The 18,217-nt window shown below is 49.5% G+C and overlaps 1 long non-coding RNA gene across 1 annotated transcript; it reads right to left on the bottom strand.

Annotated features, from left to right (window-relative positions):
- Positions 1-769: 769 nt before the first annotated feature.
- On the bottom strand, positions 770-11,067 carry LOC146866255 (uncharacterized). The gene is made up of 3 exons (XR_014976776.1): positions 11,001-11,067; positions 10,194-10,396; positions 770-892 (listed from the first exon to the last, which is right to left on the bottom strand). It is a non-coding gene; the product is annotated as an uncharacterized LOC146866255 (long non-coding RNA).
- Between the last annotated feature and the right edge of the window lie 7,150 nt (positions 11,068-18,217).

Here is an 18,217-nt window from a genome sequence, read left to right on the forward strand (position 1 = left end):
CTATCCATATCTTCATATTTTGGTGCCTGGTAAATCCCTGTGCTAGCGTAATTTATCCCTACAGCCTTTGTGCTCAATTTTCTAATACAATGACTCCCTATCTGAAAGGCGCAACACAGAACCAACATAATTCCAACTATAGGTATTACTAGTTTCAGTATGGCTGTTAGCCAGGATGGCATCCAGTCAAAGTCAAACCAGTTCACTGGGATAATGTCCGCAGGGGCACCTCCTTCGTCGAGCATCTCCTTTCCCAAGTTCGTCAACTCCTCAATGTCCCTTGCAATTGATCCGTTGTCCTCGTCGTTTCCTGGTATGAACGTGCAGCATGACTTCCCTATTTTGTGGCACAGACCACCCTCTTTGGCGGTCAGCATGTCCAGGTAGTAGCGGTGCTCCAAGACCATCTGTCTGAGGGGACGTAGCTCTTCCCTAATTGCATTGAGCCCATCCCTAGTACTGTTGATGGCCTTCATGACCTCATACCGGGTGACTTCCAGCCAGCGGGCATTCGCCTTTGTTTGAAATAAGGGAAATGCTCCTCCAAAGAATAGTTGGGCCTCGTTGAAGAGGCGGAATTCTTGGGGAACGTTAGGATGTGTCTCTGTTGCGAAATACTCAGCTGCTCTCCTGTGGCGGTGCAGGAATGTAACATCACCTGTCATTGGATGTGATAGTATGTGGGAGACGTTTGATGCTGGTACCACCAGATGTATCTCATGCAGAGTCACCAATGAGCACAGTCCGAGCCACTGAGGAGGAAGTGGAAGGTACAGGTGTTCACCGCAGGCCCAATAGTAGTCCATCAGGGTGGAGGTGCCGTACTGCATATCGAAATTGAATATTGTAGAGTTACAGTCTGTGTTACGCCCAACAGAGACGGAGCCATTGCCTATGAAGCAAAGAGAAGGATTTTTAAGTTTAAATGCTTTTTTATGTTTGTACAGTCTGTCCCCACACCAGGTGTATCTGTTCCCTGTCTCATTCCAAATTTGTGCACAATCATCTTCTACATCCCAATCAATATTTTCCTCCCACTCTGTTTCGCCAGACCATGGGGGGCCCAGGGATGCTGCTTTACAGTATATGTGGCCAGGATCGCTCCACTCATCGTTGTAATATACTCGGGCTTGTACTTCCAGGAGCGTTCTGTTCTGGCATGGACATTGTGGGCCAGGGACACCCCCGGGTGGGTGTGATGATGATGGAGGCGTGGTTGTACGTCACAGTCCGCATAGGGTGATGAAATTGAAATGTAACGTGCTCGCCTATACATCTCTGCTCGCCGATCCATATTTGGTCTATTTCTCTTGTACTTTGCTTGTATCATCCGCTCTATGTCCCCTTTGTCAGAAGTGACCTTGAATATCACTTTGTTGTTGTCCCATTCCGATGTGTTTACAATTCCAACCCATATTTCAGCCCCTCCTACTAGCTGTACTAACCCATCAATGCGGCAAAGGTACAGGTGTAGCAAGCACATCACTGTTTGTGGTGGGACTTCTTTAGAGAAAACTAGTCTGTCTGCACCAACTGCATGGGGGACATATGAACACACATAGCAGGATTCGTTTGAGATCCTTTTCCCTACGGCTGTCATGTCCCGGTACCATGAATTTTCTTCCAGGGAGGAGTGTACCGAATGTTCTCTTATGGATTGGGGTAGGCTGAGCATAGGCCCTAGGCCTTCCTATATTGTCACGAGGTGTTGGAATGTTTTAAATGGCATTCCCTTAGGCTTGTGTCTCTGGTCGATAGGGAGACCATGGATGACCCGGTGTTTTGATTTCCCTATATATGGGGAGATGGGGGCGAATCTGCGGGCTCTGTGACGGCGTGACGGGTGTCCATGGGCTGCTCGTTTTTCCGTCAAATTGGCAGTCTTATCCCAAGTGTTCCCTTTGTCGTCTAGTATCACCATTGGGGGCTCGGGAGGTGAAGTGGTGTGTACGTTACTGGCTCTAGAGGCTGGGAGTTCGGGGCCTGTCGTGTGGTGTGGGGCTGTGTCCTTGTTTCCGGCGAATCCTATGCTATGTGTCGTGATATCTGTGTTCCGTGTGACCGCTGGTGCAGTTGCTGGGGTGGTAGGTAACATGGCATCAGTGGATGCTCCTGTACCACTATTGCTTACGGCATGATAGCTCCTTACAGCAAGGAAAAAGATATACCAATTAAATGTAGCCAGTGCCACTCCAATGATAATACAAAACAGTACTATAGACAGCATACATATCTTTGCTTCACGGCCACTGTATTCGTGGATCAGTACGTGAGTGTCCTCATCTTCTTCCTCCACAGTAGAGGGACAGCCGCTGTCTTCATTTAGGGGGACGCTGGCCATTTCTATTTCCTCAGTTAGTCCATTGTCTATTGTGGCGGCGGGGCAGGGTCGAGCCGGACGTCTTTCCTGTGGATCCATGCCTTGCGCTCAGCTATCCGGACAGCCGTTGGGGATGAATCGATCACTTGGAAAGGTCCTTCAAATTTGGGGTCTCTCCAGCGCCGGACGTGCTTTCGGATAAAGATCAAAGTTCCAGGACGTATTGGTGGGAGCTCCGGGTCGGTGGGGCCCTTCTCCTTCCTCTTGGATACCTGTACAGAAAGGAACTGCGCAGCGCGGGTTAGTGTGCACAAGAATTCGTAAAGCTCAGCTTTAACAATCTCAGAAGATGACTCACTATCCGTTTTGGGCCTTGTGGGAGGGACAGCTACATTTATGGATCGTCCGGTGACAAGTTGGTGGGGTGTGAGGTGGTGATCCGAACTGGGTGAATTTCTTAGTGAGAAGAGGGCAAGCGGGAGGCAGTATAGCCACTTTTTGCCGATGGTGGCGCTGATTTTGCTTATTTTGTTCTTGAGTAGGCCGTTAAGGCGCTCACAAATGCTGTTACTTTGGGGGTGGTAAGCAGACGTCAGTTTGTGTCTGATGCCTAGCATCGTAGTTAGGGAGGAGAAGATGGCATTTGAAAAGTGACTTCCGTTATCTGTCCGGATGGCCCCAGGGATCCCGAAGCGGGAGATGACATCACGGAGTAGGAATGTGGCTGCTGCTTTGGCATCGCAGTGGATGCATGGTCCAGCTTCGATCCAGCGTGAGAATGGGCAAACTACAACAATGAGGTATCGGTAGTTTTGACATCGATCAATCATATCGACATAGTCGATATGGAGCTCTTTGAAGGGGCCAGAGGGTTTGGGGATGGTGGAAGTCACTGTTTTGAGAGTCGGATTTGGTGAGTATTGTTGGCAGATGAGACATTTATTAACGAAGAGTTGTATTAATTCGTAGGCGTTGGGAATGAACCAGTCTGCCTGTAATGTAGTGGACATGTTATCTCGGGAGACGTGAGCAGGAAGGTGGAGTTGGTCTAGTGCCACTTGCAGTAAGGCTAGTGGCATAACGGGCTTTCCTGACAGGGTCTGTCTGTAAATGAAATCTGCAGGGTCCTGCTGTACTCCCCTCTTTTTCCATAACTGTTTCTCTTGATGTGGTGCACTTTCTTGTATTTCCCTGAGGTGCAGTTGGGCGATCTGGGGGACATGTTGGGCATAGGTGTTTAACTGTAGTTGGTGTTGCTGCGGGTATGACTGTTGTTGTTGGAACTGTTGTTGCATTGGCTGTGCTTGGCCCCTAATTTGGTCCATGGATTTAGTACGACAGTATCTTTGTATGTGGCCTGGTTTGTTACAATAGAAGCAAATCGTCTGTCCTGACTGCTGTTGGGCCCTCTGCTGGCCCATACCATTACCTCTGCCTTGCATGCCTGTATTTCTGCCTGTATTATTTCTGTTTATACTGTAATACTGTTGCTGGTCGTTATTATAGTGCTGTTGTGCAGCAATGTTTTGCACTGGGGGTTGCTGTTGCGTTTGTACATACTGTACTAGTGACTGGGGCTGGGGCTGCACTTGGTGCATTGTATGTTGTATCGGCGCTTGCACATACTTTATGGCTGGTTGTTGTACTTGTGGCTGTTGTGCCTGTACATATTGTACAGCAGGCTGCTGCACCTGTTGCGGAGTAGACTGGGTATTAGCGGTGAGCACATTTTGAGCTGCCTGAGGAAATGTGGTGACGGCTGTCATTTGGTTGACTGGAGCGGCCAACATGACAGTATCCACAGTGTCTCTCTTTTTGTTAAGCTTCTGCTGCACCAATTTTGCAGCTGCATTTTCTATGGCAAGTTGTCTATTTTTTTCGTGTTCTAGTTTCTTTTTGCAAAAATGTATGATGTGGTCTTGTATTTCAGGCCATGGTTTGGCCTCCATGGCTACTACGGCATCTAATTTTTCCTGTACTTCCTCTGGCAGGCCTCTCTTAACCATGTGATAGAAAAGTCTGCTGTTCCCCCCAGTGGTATTCCAAGAGTCACCTAATTCTTGGTGCCACTTTTCCTTCATCCTAGAGATGAAGGTAATCGGGTCCTCATTTACTTGCATTGTCAATGACATGAGGGACCCAATATCTGGGACATCGGGGTATTTTAGTTGCAGTTTTGTCCAAACCCCCGCTCTTATGGTTCTCCATCGTATGCTGTGTCGTTCATAGTTATCAGTCCTTTACTTATACTTTTAAAAATTTCTTCTGCTTTTCTTCCCATGAGGGAAATAAGCAAACTTTTCATATCGCCTATCCCTGGAACTGTGCCTGTTGTATTTTTTTCTAGGGCCACTATCCATTTGCTTGCACCCTCCGTGAGGGGGGGGGGGTTCTTTTTAATGGCTTCCCTTTCTGCAAACGACCAGCAGTGATATACTGGGGAGTCTTGCTTCCTTTTGTACAAGAGCGGCATTTGGCGAGCAAATCCCGCATCTTGAAGCGTTGGTCTTGTGGTGTCATACCGTCTGGCATATTTTTGCCATATTTTTAGACTGGCTCGCATGTAGGCATAATCCCAATCCTCATCCCCTGCACCCTGCAGGATGCATTCTACGGCTGTAGCCAGATGCTGAGGTTCGAAAGACCCGTCTCTGGGCCAGGGGAGCATCTGCGGGGCCAGAGACTCCGTCCAGCCAGCCAGGTCGTCCGTGAAAGGGCTGACAGCATAATCTGAACCCTCTCCTGCTTCCACTATTTCGTTGGGAGTCATGCCATTATTCTTTTGTAGAGCATGTGTGCTACTGAGGAACATGCCGTTACCTTTCTTGTGTCGAGTGTTGCGCAAGGAAGCGATATCAGTGACATCATAGTTGATGTGGGCGTCAGTAACAGGGAAGTCATTATCAGGGAAGTCATATATGGTGTCATCGGGGCGCCCGTGCGTTCCTAGTATCCTTAATCTATCTACTTCTGTGAGTCTAGTCCTCCTTTTTCCCCCTGTATCCCCTAAACTCGTCAGTCCCTGATCGGTTTGGTAGAATGGGCTGGTATTTGTCGCCGGCCGTGGTTGGCTGGACGACTGTACCCTGGCTGCGGCGGATGGTGGGGCGACTGGGTCCACCACAGGTGCCGTAGTTTGTGGGGATGGTGGGGGTATCGGTGCTGCTGCCTGCAGGCGTGGGGACTGGCCACTGTGGCCTGTTGCGTTATTCCTGCTTGTGCCCTCAAAAGCCCCCAAAGGTGTTGTCACCTTTCCTTGAGAGGGGTCTGCGCCTCCCGTGGGTGGAGGGCCGGGGATCTGTTGTTCAGTACAGCCTAGTGTCCCATCTACCTCTATGGCTGTGGTATGTTTTTGCACATGTTGTGTGGTTGGAAGACGCAGCGGCGTTTGAGCCACATATTGTTCCGGGCGGGCCAGGGTGAGTGTCTCAGTTATTTTGTCATTTATTTGTTCCATTTTTAGTGACATGCGTCGTATTGCGGGAAGTAGTGAGTCTGCCTCGGAGCGGTGCAGCACCGTTCTGCCAAAGAAGTCTGTGGCGGTGTCTTCGGTCGGACTACATTCTAGGCTTTCGTGTGTGTTTGGGGCCGTTCTCCATTGGTCGTAATGGACTAGGGGTGGTGCCGGAGGGAGCCACTGCCCCTTGCCCATCTGCTGTTGGACAGAGGAGAATGTGGTCTTTTGGTCGGCGGTGTCGGGGTTACAGAATGGCATGCGGTCTCGGAGTGTGGCTTCCTGCTCCTGGAGCTGCGGAGCAGTTGCGTCACGGGCGTCGAGGTCTCGGTGGGGGTACAGTGAGTGGTGAGATGTAGTGGACGAATGATGCGATGATGTGTGGGAAGCGATAGATGGCGCGATGGACGCATTATATACATCTTCATCGCTTTCTTCGGTGGGTAGGGCAGAGGCGGACGTGGGGAGGAGCCTTAATGTAAATTGCGCGTCTATTGGCCCTAATAGGCCAGGTACTGCGGCCTGCAGGGTTGGACCGTTGTTGGTGGTAGGTGACGGGGGCTGGGCGGCACCACCCGCGATACTCGGGGCTGGTCCTGTGACGGGGGAGTTTGGGCCACTGCTGGTGGCCGGTGCTGCCGGTGGTGGCTGGGCAATACAATGGTCGGTGGGAGGCGGAGGGGACTCAGATATTGCGTTGATATCGCAGGGAAGCTGACTGTATCCTATTGCCGGCATGCTATTAGTGGTTGTCTGTAAGTTTAGTTCTTTTTCTTCAGTGGTTGTTATCGCAGGATACATGCCACTAGCCTGATAGGGTGGGGGTGCCGAAGGAGCAGTGGGCATGGTAGGCGTGTGCTCCTGCGTATTGTCTTTAAAGATACGCCAGAGATCTAAAGTGGCCTTCCTTTTTTGCAGCTTGGTACCAGTGTATTTGGTGTTCAGGAAGGTGGTGGTGTGCTCTAGAATAGTCTTATTAAAGCTCCCTTCCGAGGGCCAAGGGTGGTCCATATTTTTTGTCAACTTATGGAGCTCCCTACTATGTTTGAGTATCCTTTTCTCTTGTCCGCCGAATACGCTCAGGACGTGCTGAAGGGGTGTCGCCATGGTGGGATATGGGTGTGGTCGCAGAATATGTTCCTGGGGTGGTGTATCTATGCGCCCCTAGAGGTCCGGCACTAGTTCTGTACCTACCCCCTCAAGGATGCGGTCATATATACCGTTCTGTAATTCAATGTTTTGGGAGGGGGTGCACCCAGGGAATGTCAGCTGTCCGCCAAAGCAGGCGGCAGCTATTTTAGATTGGAGTGGATTTCTAGGCCAGAGACCCGATACAACTGTGGTCTCTCTCGGTGGGACCTCCAAAATAAAGTATATTTGAAAACCAGCATGAGTTTTATACACAGTGGAACTCAGTATCCTATTCATAGGGCTAGTTAGTGCGTGTGTGTGTCACCTGTAGGGCTACGTGGAAATGGCGGGGGAAGTATGGCCGGAATAGACGGACAGCCTGTGTCTGTGTTGTTAGGCTAGTTGTTGGGGCTGCTGGGGTCTGTGGAGTGTGTGTTTTGGTCAGGAGGAGGCAGGTCTCTGATAAGTTCCTCACCTACTTCCGTACATACAATGTTGTACAGTATGAATCTTAGGTGCATTTCATCAGGTCCCCTGTAGTTTCCTTCTGGGGAAAAGTCGGGAAATTCGAGATTGTGGCGGGCAAAGGCAAGACGTATTTGGCTTTGCAGTGGGTTTCGTGGCCAAGAGGATGTAAATACGGTGGGTAATTCTAAGCCTGGGGACAACAACCGAACCCTTATGTAGATCCAGTCGGGTGTTCTGTGCACTGAGGTGCCAAATATTCGTTTGTCGTACACTGCATGGAGCGCCTGCATGGGGCTTGTTTCGTGTCGGGCTCCGGGCGAGTGACAGGCCGGTATTACAGAGGGGTAGTGAGTGAAGGACCACTATTTTGTGTTTTATTTTTGAGACTTGTTTGTGTAGTCGGCGGGGCGTGGGAATGCTGGTGCGAGAGATAGAATAATTTGGCAAGGGCGACTGAAGTCAATATTCAGCGTCTGAAAAATTGTGAGAAGGACAGCACTAGTGAGGGGCGTAACATATATAAAGGAAGCTGGGTGGCCGTCAGAGAGGCCTACGATGTTGTTATTGATCAGGTATACAGTGATATGATTGTGGCAGTTTTCAGTCATTCCCGTTATTTCGAGAGGGAGCAGTGCGGTAGGCTAACAATATTGGGCAGGGGTCTGGAATCTGTAGAATTTTGGAAATAGTCGCCCAGAAATGCTCTCAGGAGTGATACTGTGTCGTCCTGGGACTGTTGGGAAGAATGGGAATCAGAGGTGGAGGGTGTTGGGGAATAGGGACCGTCAAGAGGGGGGATGGAAGCAGCTTCAGAACAAGCTATTGTCTGGATGGAATCTAGTGATGAGTCGTTGTCCGTGAGAAGAATGGTGGTGGGGTGGTCGGGGTACCGTGGGTATGCAAGAGAAGCGGTGTAAGGGACAGAGAGGGTGGATGAATAGGAATGTTCGTCGGTGTACAATAAGTTCGGATAAGTGGTGTCCGGGGATGGTGGGGTGAGGGATATGGCAGGTAGGGTGTCAACTAGGTCGTTCAAGGATAGTGGACAGATGCGAATTTGGGTGTTTGTGGTGAGTGGGACCCCTAAGATTGCCCAGGCGTCGTTCAATATAGTGCGGTCGTCGTCATCGAGCTGAGTGACTGCGCCAGTGGAGGTATTGTGGACAGCCTGTGGAACGCCGTGTACAAACTGAATAGTGCGATAAATAATGTGTGGGGGGGTGTGGGACATTACTGGGGTAAGGGGAAGCTGGGCATGGTTGGCCGATGGGGCACAGGAGGGAGGCAAGGGTGCAACTAAGAGACCCCTGATCCCCCCTTTTTGGCTATCAGCGGCGGGTGCAAATGATAGACAAAATGTGAGTGTGAGTGTAGAGACTGTGGCGGAGGAACCCAGCTGAAGGACGGAAAAGAAACTACCAGAGGGCAATGGAGCATGTGCTGGGGAATGCAGGGACTGTGGTGCCGGACAGAGCGCGCGCACTGAAGCACATGAAACAGCAAAAAGGCGCTGGCACTGAAGCAGTGAAAGTAGCTGATATGCAGAGCACAGAACGGAAGCAGGAAAGCACACAGGGTGACGATGAACCAAAAAACGCAATGCACATTGAGACAAATAGATTAAAAAAAAACATAAACAGAAGGGAAAATAATGAGAATACAAATAAAGAACGACAAATCAATCCCAAAATAGAAACATACCAGCACACCCTGATCCCAAAATGGACTGCGCAGGAGCCGACGCGTATTTAATGGCGATAGGATGGAGAGAGAGAGATGTGGGAAGTGGCAGGAAGAGGGAGAGGGGCATGGGAGTAGTGGTAGGAAAAAAGACAAAGGAAAAGTAGAGGAAGGAGTGCAAATGGTAGAGGAAAGAAGTGCAAGTGTAGTGGAGAAGGTAGGACGGGAGAGTCAGGGAGGGGAGGTGGAGGGAGGCGGAGAAACATGCAGGAGCCAGGCGAGGAAGTGCGTGCTTGTCGGATAGTGAGATCTGCAAATACTACAAAGAGTTGCCGGTCGGTGGGGGTGCGCAGGGCGAGGCACCACCAAAGGCGGTGGGCGAGGGGTGTGCAAAAGTGGCGCAGAGAGCCGAAAAAGGAGATCGAATCCGATGAAAAAGACACCCAACCCTTGCAGACAGAGATCAGGAGGAGGCGAAACAGAGGGATAGTGGCAGGCGGCCCCCATGGAGGAGGTTGTGGGGGGGGTTAGATGGAGGAGGAAGTCACCTACATTCACCTAGTCGTGAGACACACATATCATGGCTACACACACCAGGGCTAATCCTGTGTGTCCTCAAAAAAGCACTGTCTCACAGTCACCTAGTCGTGAGACACACACATCATGGCTACACACACCAGGGCAAATCCTGTGTGTCCTCAAAAAGCACTGTCTCACAGTCACCTAGGCGTGAGACACACACATCATGGCTACACACACCAGGGCTAATCCTGTGTGTCCTCAAAAAGCACTGTCTCATAGTCACCTAGGCGTGAGACACACACATTATGGCTACACACACCAGGGCTACTCCTGTGTGTCCTCATGGCCCATTAAAGCAGTATAAAATATTACAATGACAAAGAAATATAATACTACCCGCAAGCCTGCAGGCGATAAAAGATTGAAAAGGAAGTTATGAACAGAAGAGAACGAAGCAGGGCAGGACCACACAGGAAGGAAAGAGAGTTCGAAAATCGTGACCAGAGAGAGTGCCGTAGGGTGCGAGGTGTGCATCAGTCAGTGCCAACCGACAGCGGTACTCGCAGGCAACCAGGCGTGACCAAGGAAATGCAAGGAAAACAAAAAGCCTTGGCTTACCCGAGGTCTGCACTGGTGCTGCCGGACCCCCGACGGTGGCCCCTGGAGGAGCACTCCCTCCACTGTAGGCTGTGGTACGATGAGACGTTGGGCGCCAGATGAGAAAGGGAGATCTTTGATCAGAGCCCCAAGGGCGTGGTCACTGCCCCTCAAGAATGCGAAATACCTTCCGTGGGTGATCACAGGCACCAACTCGACAGTTACTGAAATGAGGAACAAAGAAGTGAGATGACGCCGTGGAATTTATTTTGGAGTGGCACATTTTATTTAATTAACTCAGCATGCTAAAAAGAGGATTCACGTTATACAGGCTAAACCTTCAGCAAAAGCCTGGCTTCACTCTGCCAGGGAAAGCATTTAAATATCATAAGCACATACCTTTAAGCAATATACTGACTAAAGATAGATGATAAGATGGATCGGTTGGAGATCCCTTAATGATTAATGATATGGCGTATTTAAACCCTCAGCAGGTTTAGATGCTCATGCAATGCATTCTTTTTGCAGATAATCGTTTGAAATAAAGCTATGTCTGTGAATAAAGATCTAGGTAGCTAAAACATTTCAGAGTGGCTACGTTTGCTACGGCTAAGACCTTGAAAATACGTTTGAGACACTTAAATGGAAGCAGAAGCTATCCTAGGGAAGCATAGTGCCCAGAGGCAACCTCAATTTAAGACAAATAATCCTCTAAAACTTAGTTGCTAAAAGCTGAAATGCAAGGGAATGGGTGTGGATCAAAAATACAGAGCTAAGAAGGATATCTTTAAGAGATAAAGGAAAATCCCCAAATGGGGGATGTACCACCTGAAATAGGCTGTGAGGTCCCAAATCAGATAGGCAGCCGGCTGGAGAACAGGCCTGTGGACAGCACAGAAAAGTTCTACCTTCTAACTGTCGTGTTGGATCTTAAATATCTTGATATGGGGAACCAGGGGTGGACCTGACGTATTTTCTGACGCATTTGCCAACAGGTGGCTTGACCGCATGTGTTCCAGGATACAGGAAAGGGTCAACCGCATGTGTTCTAAGACCGTGGGTGGGGTAAGGTGGCCAGGTGGCACAACGGTTGGTAGGTCATGCCTGACCGCAACGTATAAACAAAGAAAATGTTGTGATCACGTACATTTGTTACAGAATGCATGTGACCAACGCCCACAAGGCAGGTGCAGTTTTCATCAGACATTGTGGTTTATCTTTGAGCAAGCTAACTTCCAAAAATAGGACTTCAGCGATGAAAAACAATGTGTCAACTGGTACCAGCTGGTTATCTGCCTACGTGTGGGTGTGCAGTGGCCTTGTAACAGTGGAAAGTTACTGTGTTTTCTCTACTGGCTTGGGCTGTCTCGTGTTTTCTGGTGCAACTGAAATGTAAGCTCTGGCAATCCTGGGCCTAGTAGCTTCTGAAGGTTACATATTGATGTCACGGGGCGGTGGGCTTTGGGGCTTGGGCCTCCCATTTGGGCTTATGTCTGTTGGGTTTACAGGTTCTATGGGCTTCTATGTGTATGCACTATGCTCAGTGGACATAGGGCCATCAGCACTTCATCTTGTCAGGGTAGGTTAGGGAATGGCATTTTAGTTTATTAAATGGTGGCTCGAGACCCTCCATCACCTTCACGGGCCAACCGTCTGAACTGCACCAAGGCCCTTCCACCGGAGCTGCACGCGGTCGCATACTCCTCGTGGCTCCGCCATCTTGTTGGCATCTACGTCACACTGTGCACCAGCCAGCGCGACCCCGCTCAACCCGGCCTCGACCCCAGCGAAGCCCCGACATCGAGGCACCACGAACTGGCCAGGGGGTGCCGCAGGAACCATTCATCGCCCCCGGCGGAGGACAGTATCGATGGGACCCCCAACTGTCCTCCCCTCTCGAGGTGTGATCGCCCTGCAACTCCCTTGGGCCTGGCGCCTCTCCTGCTGGGCGTCTGGCCACCTCCACCCGGCCACTCCGCCCTCCCGGGCGCATAGGTCCGGACATCAAAGGGCTCCAGGCCTATATCTGGGGCGACCCCACCACAGATCGGCAGTTGTATCCCGGAGTCGAGAGCCCTGCTGATTGAATCGCGGCTGACCCTACGGAGAAGAACTCTTGTCGGAACCATCACGAGCCCTGCTGACTGTGTCGCGGCTCCGTCTTGTGAACAATCTGAACCACCTGGAACATCGGAGCCCTGCTGACGCTGTCGCGGCCCAACCTCGCTGAAGCCTTCCTCGGAGCCCTGCTGACGACGTCGCGGCTCGAGCTGAGCAGAAACCATCTTGAGAGCCCTGCTGATTGAATCGCGGCTTTCCACGAACTGTACGCCAGAGCCCTGCTGACGCCGTCGCGGCTCGACCCCTCCGAGGTCGGAGGTCCTCCAGCTTGAGGATAAGAACTGGGCCCCAGGTACCCTCGTACCGCATTCCTGCCAAAGACTGTCCCGCTACCCCTACCCTTCCAAAGAGACATTGAGACTTTTGGTGGATCCCTCGATCCCTTCGTGTAAATACTGAACTCGTAACCTTTTATTGCTGATAAAGAATTGCTTGTCGTAAGACAACCTCCTTGAGTCTTGTGTGGTGGTGTTACTGTGCTAGTACGTGATAGGAGAAGGATCTCTCAGGAGACTTCTCGGCAGCGCTCGGCTACTTCGTGCAGAGTGAGGGCCCCCCTTGGTGGTCTCACCGACTCCTCGGGGTCCGCCTTCCAACAATATACATATACATATACATATATATATATATATATATATATATATATAATATTTTTCTTTCACTGAATAAACAAAGGTTACAAGGATGTTATAGTTTGGAAATGGAATTAAAAAAACCTTAGAAACTCACAGAAAAAAACAAAGGTTGTAGGGACGTTATAGTTAGGCTTAGGTTTCACTCATAAAAAACCAGTAAAGTTGACCAGTTATAGTTAGCTGTGCTAACTATGACTCATGCCCCCGCAAAGCGCTGCTTATGACCTCACATATTACATCACTCATGACATGATCAGTGACATCACTGATGACATCACCAATGACATCTCAAATGATATCACTGATGACATCATCCATTGACTGTGAGTGTTTTTAGAAAGTTTAAGAGTGTTAAATATATATAATAAGGTGTATTAATGAATCAGTGGGTGTATGAGTGCCTGATTGGATGATTCAGTGGGTGCATGACTAACTGTATAAGTGAGTGATTAGGTGTTTCAGTGAATGCATGGGTGTTAGACACCAACTGACAGACAGATACAGACACTCACACAACCAGTCTAAGAGGCTGTATGGGCGTGTGAGTGGGTACATGAGTTTCTCTATGGGTGAGTAATTGGTTGTCTGAATATCTCTATGTGTCTCTGAGTGTCTGTGTGGGTGCATGAGGGGGTGTGTGAATGCCAGTATGGATGACTGAGTGGGTGAGTCAATGGCTGTATGGGTTAGTGAATCCATGTGTGAGGGGCTGTATGTGTGAGTGAGTGTGTGTATGGGTGTATTGGTAAGTGAGTGCATGTGTCAGTGGTATATGGGTGAGTTGCTGGGTATGTGAACAGCAGTATAGGTGAGTGATGGGGTATGTGAGTGACTGGTTGAGTGAATGAATGTGAGAGCAGCTGTATGGGTGAGTGTGTGCTTGTGTCAGTGACCGTATAGGTGAGTGAGTATGTGTTAGTATCTGTATGAGTAAGTGTTGCATGTGTGTGTAACTGTATGGGTGAGTAAGTGGCTGTGTGATTGACTATGGGTGAGTGAGTAGGTGGATGAGTAGCTCTATGGGTGACTGACTAAGTGTGTGAGTAATGTTATGGATGTATGAGTGGATATGTCAGTGGCTTTTTAGTGAGTGAGTGGGTATATAAGTGGTTTTATTGGTGAGTAATTGGATGAGTGTGTTGATCTATGAATCAGTGAATGGCTGTGTAAGTACTGTTTTGGGTGTGCAAATGGGTTTGAGAATGGTAGTGTGGAATTTGGAGTGGGTGCATGAAAGGTTAAATGTGGTGTGAGTGCACACGTACGAAATTCTGCGGATGATGTCATCCGTGATGTAATTTGAGATGTCATGAGTGATGTCACTGACCATGTCATGAGTGATGTAATATGTGAGGTCATAAGCAGTGCATTGCGGAGGCGTGAGTTATAGTTAGCTCAGCTAACTATAACTGGTGAATTTCACAGGTTTTGTACGAGTGAAACCTGAGCCTTAATATAACGTCCCTGTAATCTTTGTTTTTTTCCGTGAATTTCTAAGGTTTTTTAAAATTCCGTTTCCTAACTATAACTACCTGTAACCTTTGGTTTTTTTCAGTGAATTTCTAAGGTTTTTTAAATGGAAATCCCACTGTGTAGTACTTACAGGAGGTACCAGGAGGGCTTCTTGGCCCCAAGGTCCCTCTGTAGTAAAGTGGACTTCAACCCCCAAGCAGTAGTACACCTTGGAGCCAGGTTTGCAGAGCGGTGGAGAAAGGGGGCATGGCCTTTAAAGATCTCTTAGCAATCCCGCTGTGTGGAACTTACTGGAGATAATAGGATGGGTAGTTGGCTCCCAAGGACATCCTTGGGGGCCAATCATCCTTCCGGTTACCTCCAGTAAGTCCCACACAGCGGGATTGTTAAGACCTCGTAGGAGGACACACACCCTTTTTCCACCGCTCTGCAAACGCGCCTCTTGGTGCACTACTATTAGGGGGATGAAGTCCACTTGGCTAGTGATGGTCCTTGTATGCCAACTAACCCTTCTGTTACCTCCAGTAAGTCCCACATAGTGGGTTTGCTGAGAGGTTTTCAGTGGCTACGCCCCCTTTCTCCTCCACTCTGCAAACGCACCTCCTGGCACACTACTAGTTGGTGGATGAAGTTCCCTTGGCTCTTGAGGGTCCCTGGGGGTCAACTAGCCCTCCTGCTACCTCCAGTAAGACCCACATAGCTGGATTGCTGAGAGGTGATCAGAGGCCATGCCCTCTTTCTCTGCTACTCTGCAAACGTGCCTCCTGGTGCACGGCTGCTTGGGGAAAGAAGTCCACTTTAGTCCTGAGACCCTCAGGAGGGAAGGGGACCTCATCACCCCACAAGCATTGCGCCAAGAGACTTGTTTGCAGAGTTGTGGTAGAAAGGGTGCATGGCCTCCACTACCTCTTAGCAATCCCACTGTGTGGGGCTTACTGGAGGTAACAGGACGTCTTCTTGGTCCCTAAGGACCCTCAGCAGCTAAGGGGACTTCATCCCCAACCAGGAACGCGCCTGGAGACGCGTTTACAGAGTAGTGGAGAAAGGGGGCAGGGCCTCCGGAGAGTTGCCAGTTTTTGTTTTCCTTTCTATCTTTTTTAAGAAGGGGGACCACGTGACCCCTCTTTCCCTGGACTATTTTGGGCCCCGGGGACCCCATCCCTAGGGGCCTGACCCTTTATTTTTATTTTTTTTTAAAAGGAGGGGTCCGCGTGGCCCCCTCTCAAAGCCGATTTGGGCCCTGGGGACCCCATCCCCTGGGGCCAAGTATTTTCTTTAAAAAAATATATATATATATTTTCTGAAAAGTGAGAGGGCCGAGCAGCCCCCCTTCTGGGCTATTTTCATCCCTTAGGACCCCATCTTCCGGGGTCAGGCCACTTCCTTGTGGACCACGGGGGAGACTGAAGGCCTCCGCTGTTCCTGCCGGCTCCCTGCCTCCTGCGGGATCCGGCATTGCTTTGGGATCAAGGGAGCTGCTGACATGAAGCTCCCTGGATCCCAAAGCAATGTGTCTGGTTCCCTGTTCACTTCATAGCAGGCAGGGAAACAGACGTGCTCTGCTTTCAGCAAGCAAGAGCATTTTTGCTTTCGCTTGCAGGTTTGCTATGGTACAGCTCCCGCCCACCCTAACAAATTGCAATGTCCCAGGGGTGGGAACCCCGGGACATTGCTGGAGCTAGCCCAGGGGGGTGGTGCTCCCCAGGGCTATCTAGGGCTCTAGGAGGGGGGCTGCGCAGACCCCTCCTTTGTGAATTAAGCTGCGGAGGAGGTGGTGGTCCCCGGGGCTGCGTGGCGGAGACCGGAGCCTCCTTAAGCATTATTAGTTATGTTGGCCCTAGGGAAGCGGAGGTCACCGGCCTACGGGGGATTCCGTAGGTCCTCCTACGCATTGGGTTTTTAAAATTAATTAATGTTGTGCCCCGGGGAGGTGATGGTCCCCGGAGCAGCGGGTCCCCGCATCTACATACAACAGTGTCCTGGGGAGGTGGCGTCCCGGGGCAGCGGAGGAGCCACATATGTCCCCCGCATATTCTTACTGCCCTGGGGAGGTAGTGGTCCCCGGGGCTGCAGGGGAGACCTTGGGCCTCCGCAGCATTGTTTTTTAAATCAAACAATATATGTGCCCGGGGAGGTGGCGGTTCCCGGGGCTTAATAAAAGCCTAATAGGGGGCCCCATGAGCCCCCTCCTTCATTAACTTTTTGCCCATGGGACCTGGTCTACCCGGGGGTTATTGCAAACTAAGCGTAGGAGCTTGCGATTTCTCTTTAAAATATGTATTCCCTTAGATTCATGGATCCACCCATGAGTATTTATACCTCCGGCAGGGTCCCTTAGGGACCCCCCCCACCATATCTGGGGGTTAGGGTGTTCCTATCCTGCCCCCTTTTCGTTTTTCTTTTAAACTTTTTTTTCTGGGACTCCGGTCAAGCTGAGTCCCAAGATGGCTGCCAACACTTTGTGGTTGAAGTGTTGACAGCCAATCAAATTTTAGTAGGATTATCGAGTCCACTGCAAGAACTCGCGTCCTCAGATAGCTATATTTTTTAAAGATAGATATCTCAAAAACTACTGAACAAATTTTCACCAACATCTGGACCAACATCTAGCTTTCTGCCAAATATGGTGTAATTCCGTTCAGCAGTTCGGGCTGCAGTTGTGTTAAAAAATGAAAAATTCCCATAGACTTAATATGAGGAGTCTCCTTTTGTCTCGGCCCCTGCTTGACGCTTCACCCAGAAAATGTCAACACAGCAGCTGAACCAAAATGGGAACACAGTAAATTAAGTTTATTTTTTTTCTTATTAGGGAAGACACCCCCAATTTTTTAATTAATTATAATTTTTGTTATCTTTTTGGGAGGGAAACCCCACATCTCCCCATTTTTAATCACCTTTACCACCCCATAGCCTTAGCCACGCCTAAGCCCTAAAGGTCCTAAACCCTAAAAATACCCTTAGCACCATACCCATACCCTAAACCATACAAATACCCTTACCACACTATACCCCTACCCACCACTAAACCCTACAAATATCCTTACCATCCTATGCCTCTACTCACACCTTTGGCCTAAAATTACCCTTACCACCCTATACCACTAGCCACCCCTAAACCCTAAAAACACCCTACCATCTTATGCCCCAAGCCACCCCTAAACCCTAAAGATACCCTTACCTTAACTACTCCTACCTTGTGTGCTAAAAGCATATAGGTGGTAATGGCATGCATGGTAAATGATGCATGGTAAAAGCTGTTTATCTTTGTTATGGTATACTCCAACCTCCTGTCCTCCACAACAGCATTAAACAAAGCCAAATAGCACTCACATACCCGAGAGCAATTTGGCTTTGTCAATTGTTTTTTAGATATCCTGCGTAGCAGCACGGGCTGCCATGCAACATGGCTTAAAGAGGAAAAAAGTGTTATGATGCGGTTAACGCTGGCTGTGTCATAGCACTTTTTTCCCTTTACTTTAAGCATCTGCTGATGTGCAACATATCTAATTAAAGATTGACAAAGCCAATAGATCTTGCATAGGTGGAACCTGATGGCTTTGCCAATGCTTGTTACTGTAGCTATCCATGTGTCTTCAAGTTTGGACTGGGCAGCAAGTGGCCTCCATTAGTGACTGAGACAGCTAAAAAGTGGCCCACATTTGCAGATTAGGGCAGTTTTGAGAACCAATTGTAAAGACATGCTGTTGAAGTGTTTTACAAGGTATGCGGCACCCAATGCATATGTGTTTACTGCAGGCAGTGTTTGTGATAATATCAGGGAAATCAACAGTAAAAACCGCCCCCAGCCCATAAAAC

Source organism: Triturus cristatus, chromosome 2_1 (genome assembly GCF_964204655.1).
Source record: "Triturus cristatus chromosome 2_1, aTriCri1.1, whole genome shotgun sequence".
NCBI classification, from domain to species: Eukaryota; Metazoa; Chordata; class Amphibia; order Caudata; family Salamandridae; genus Triturus; species Triturus cristatus.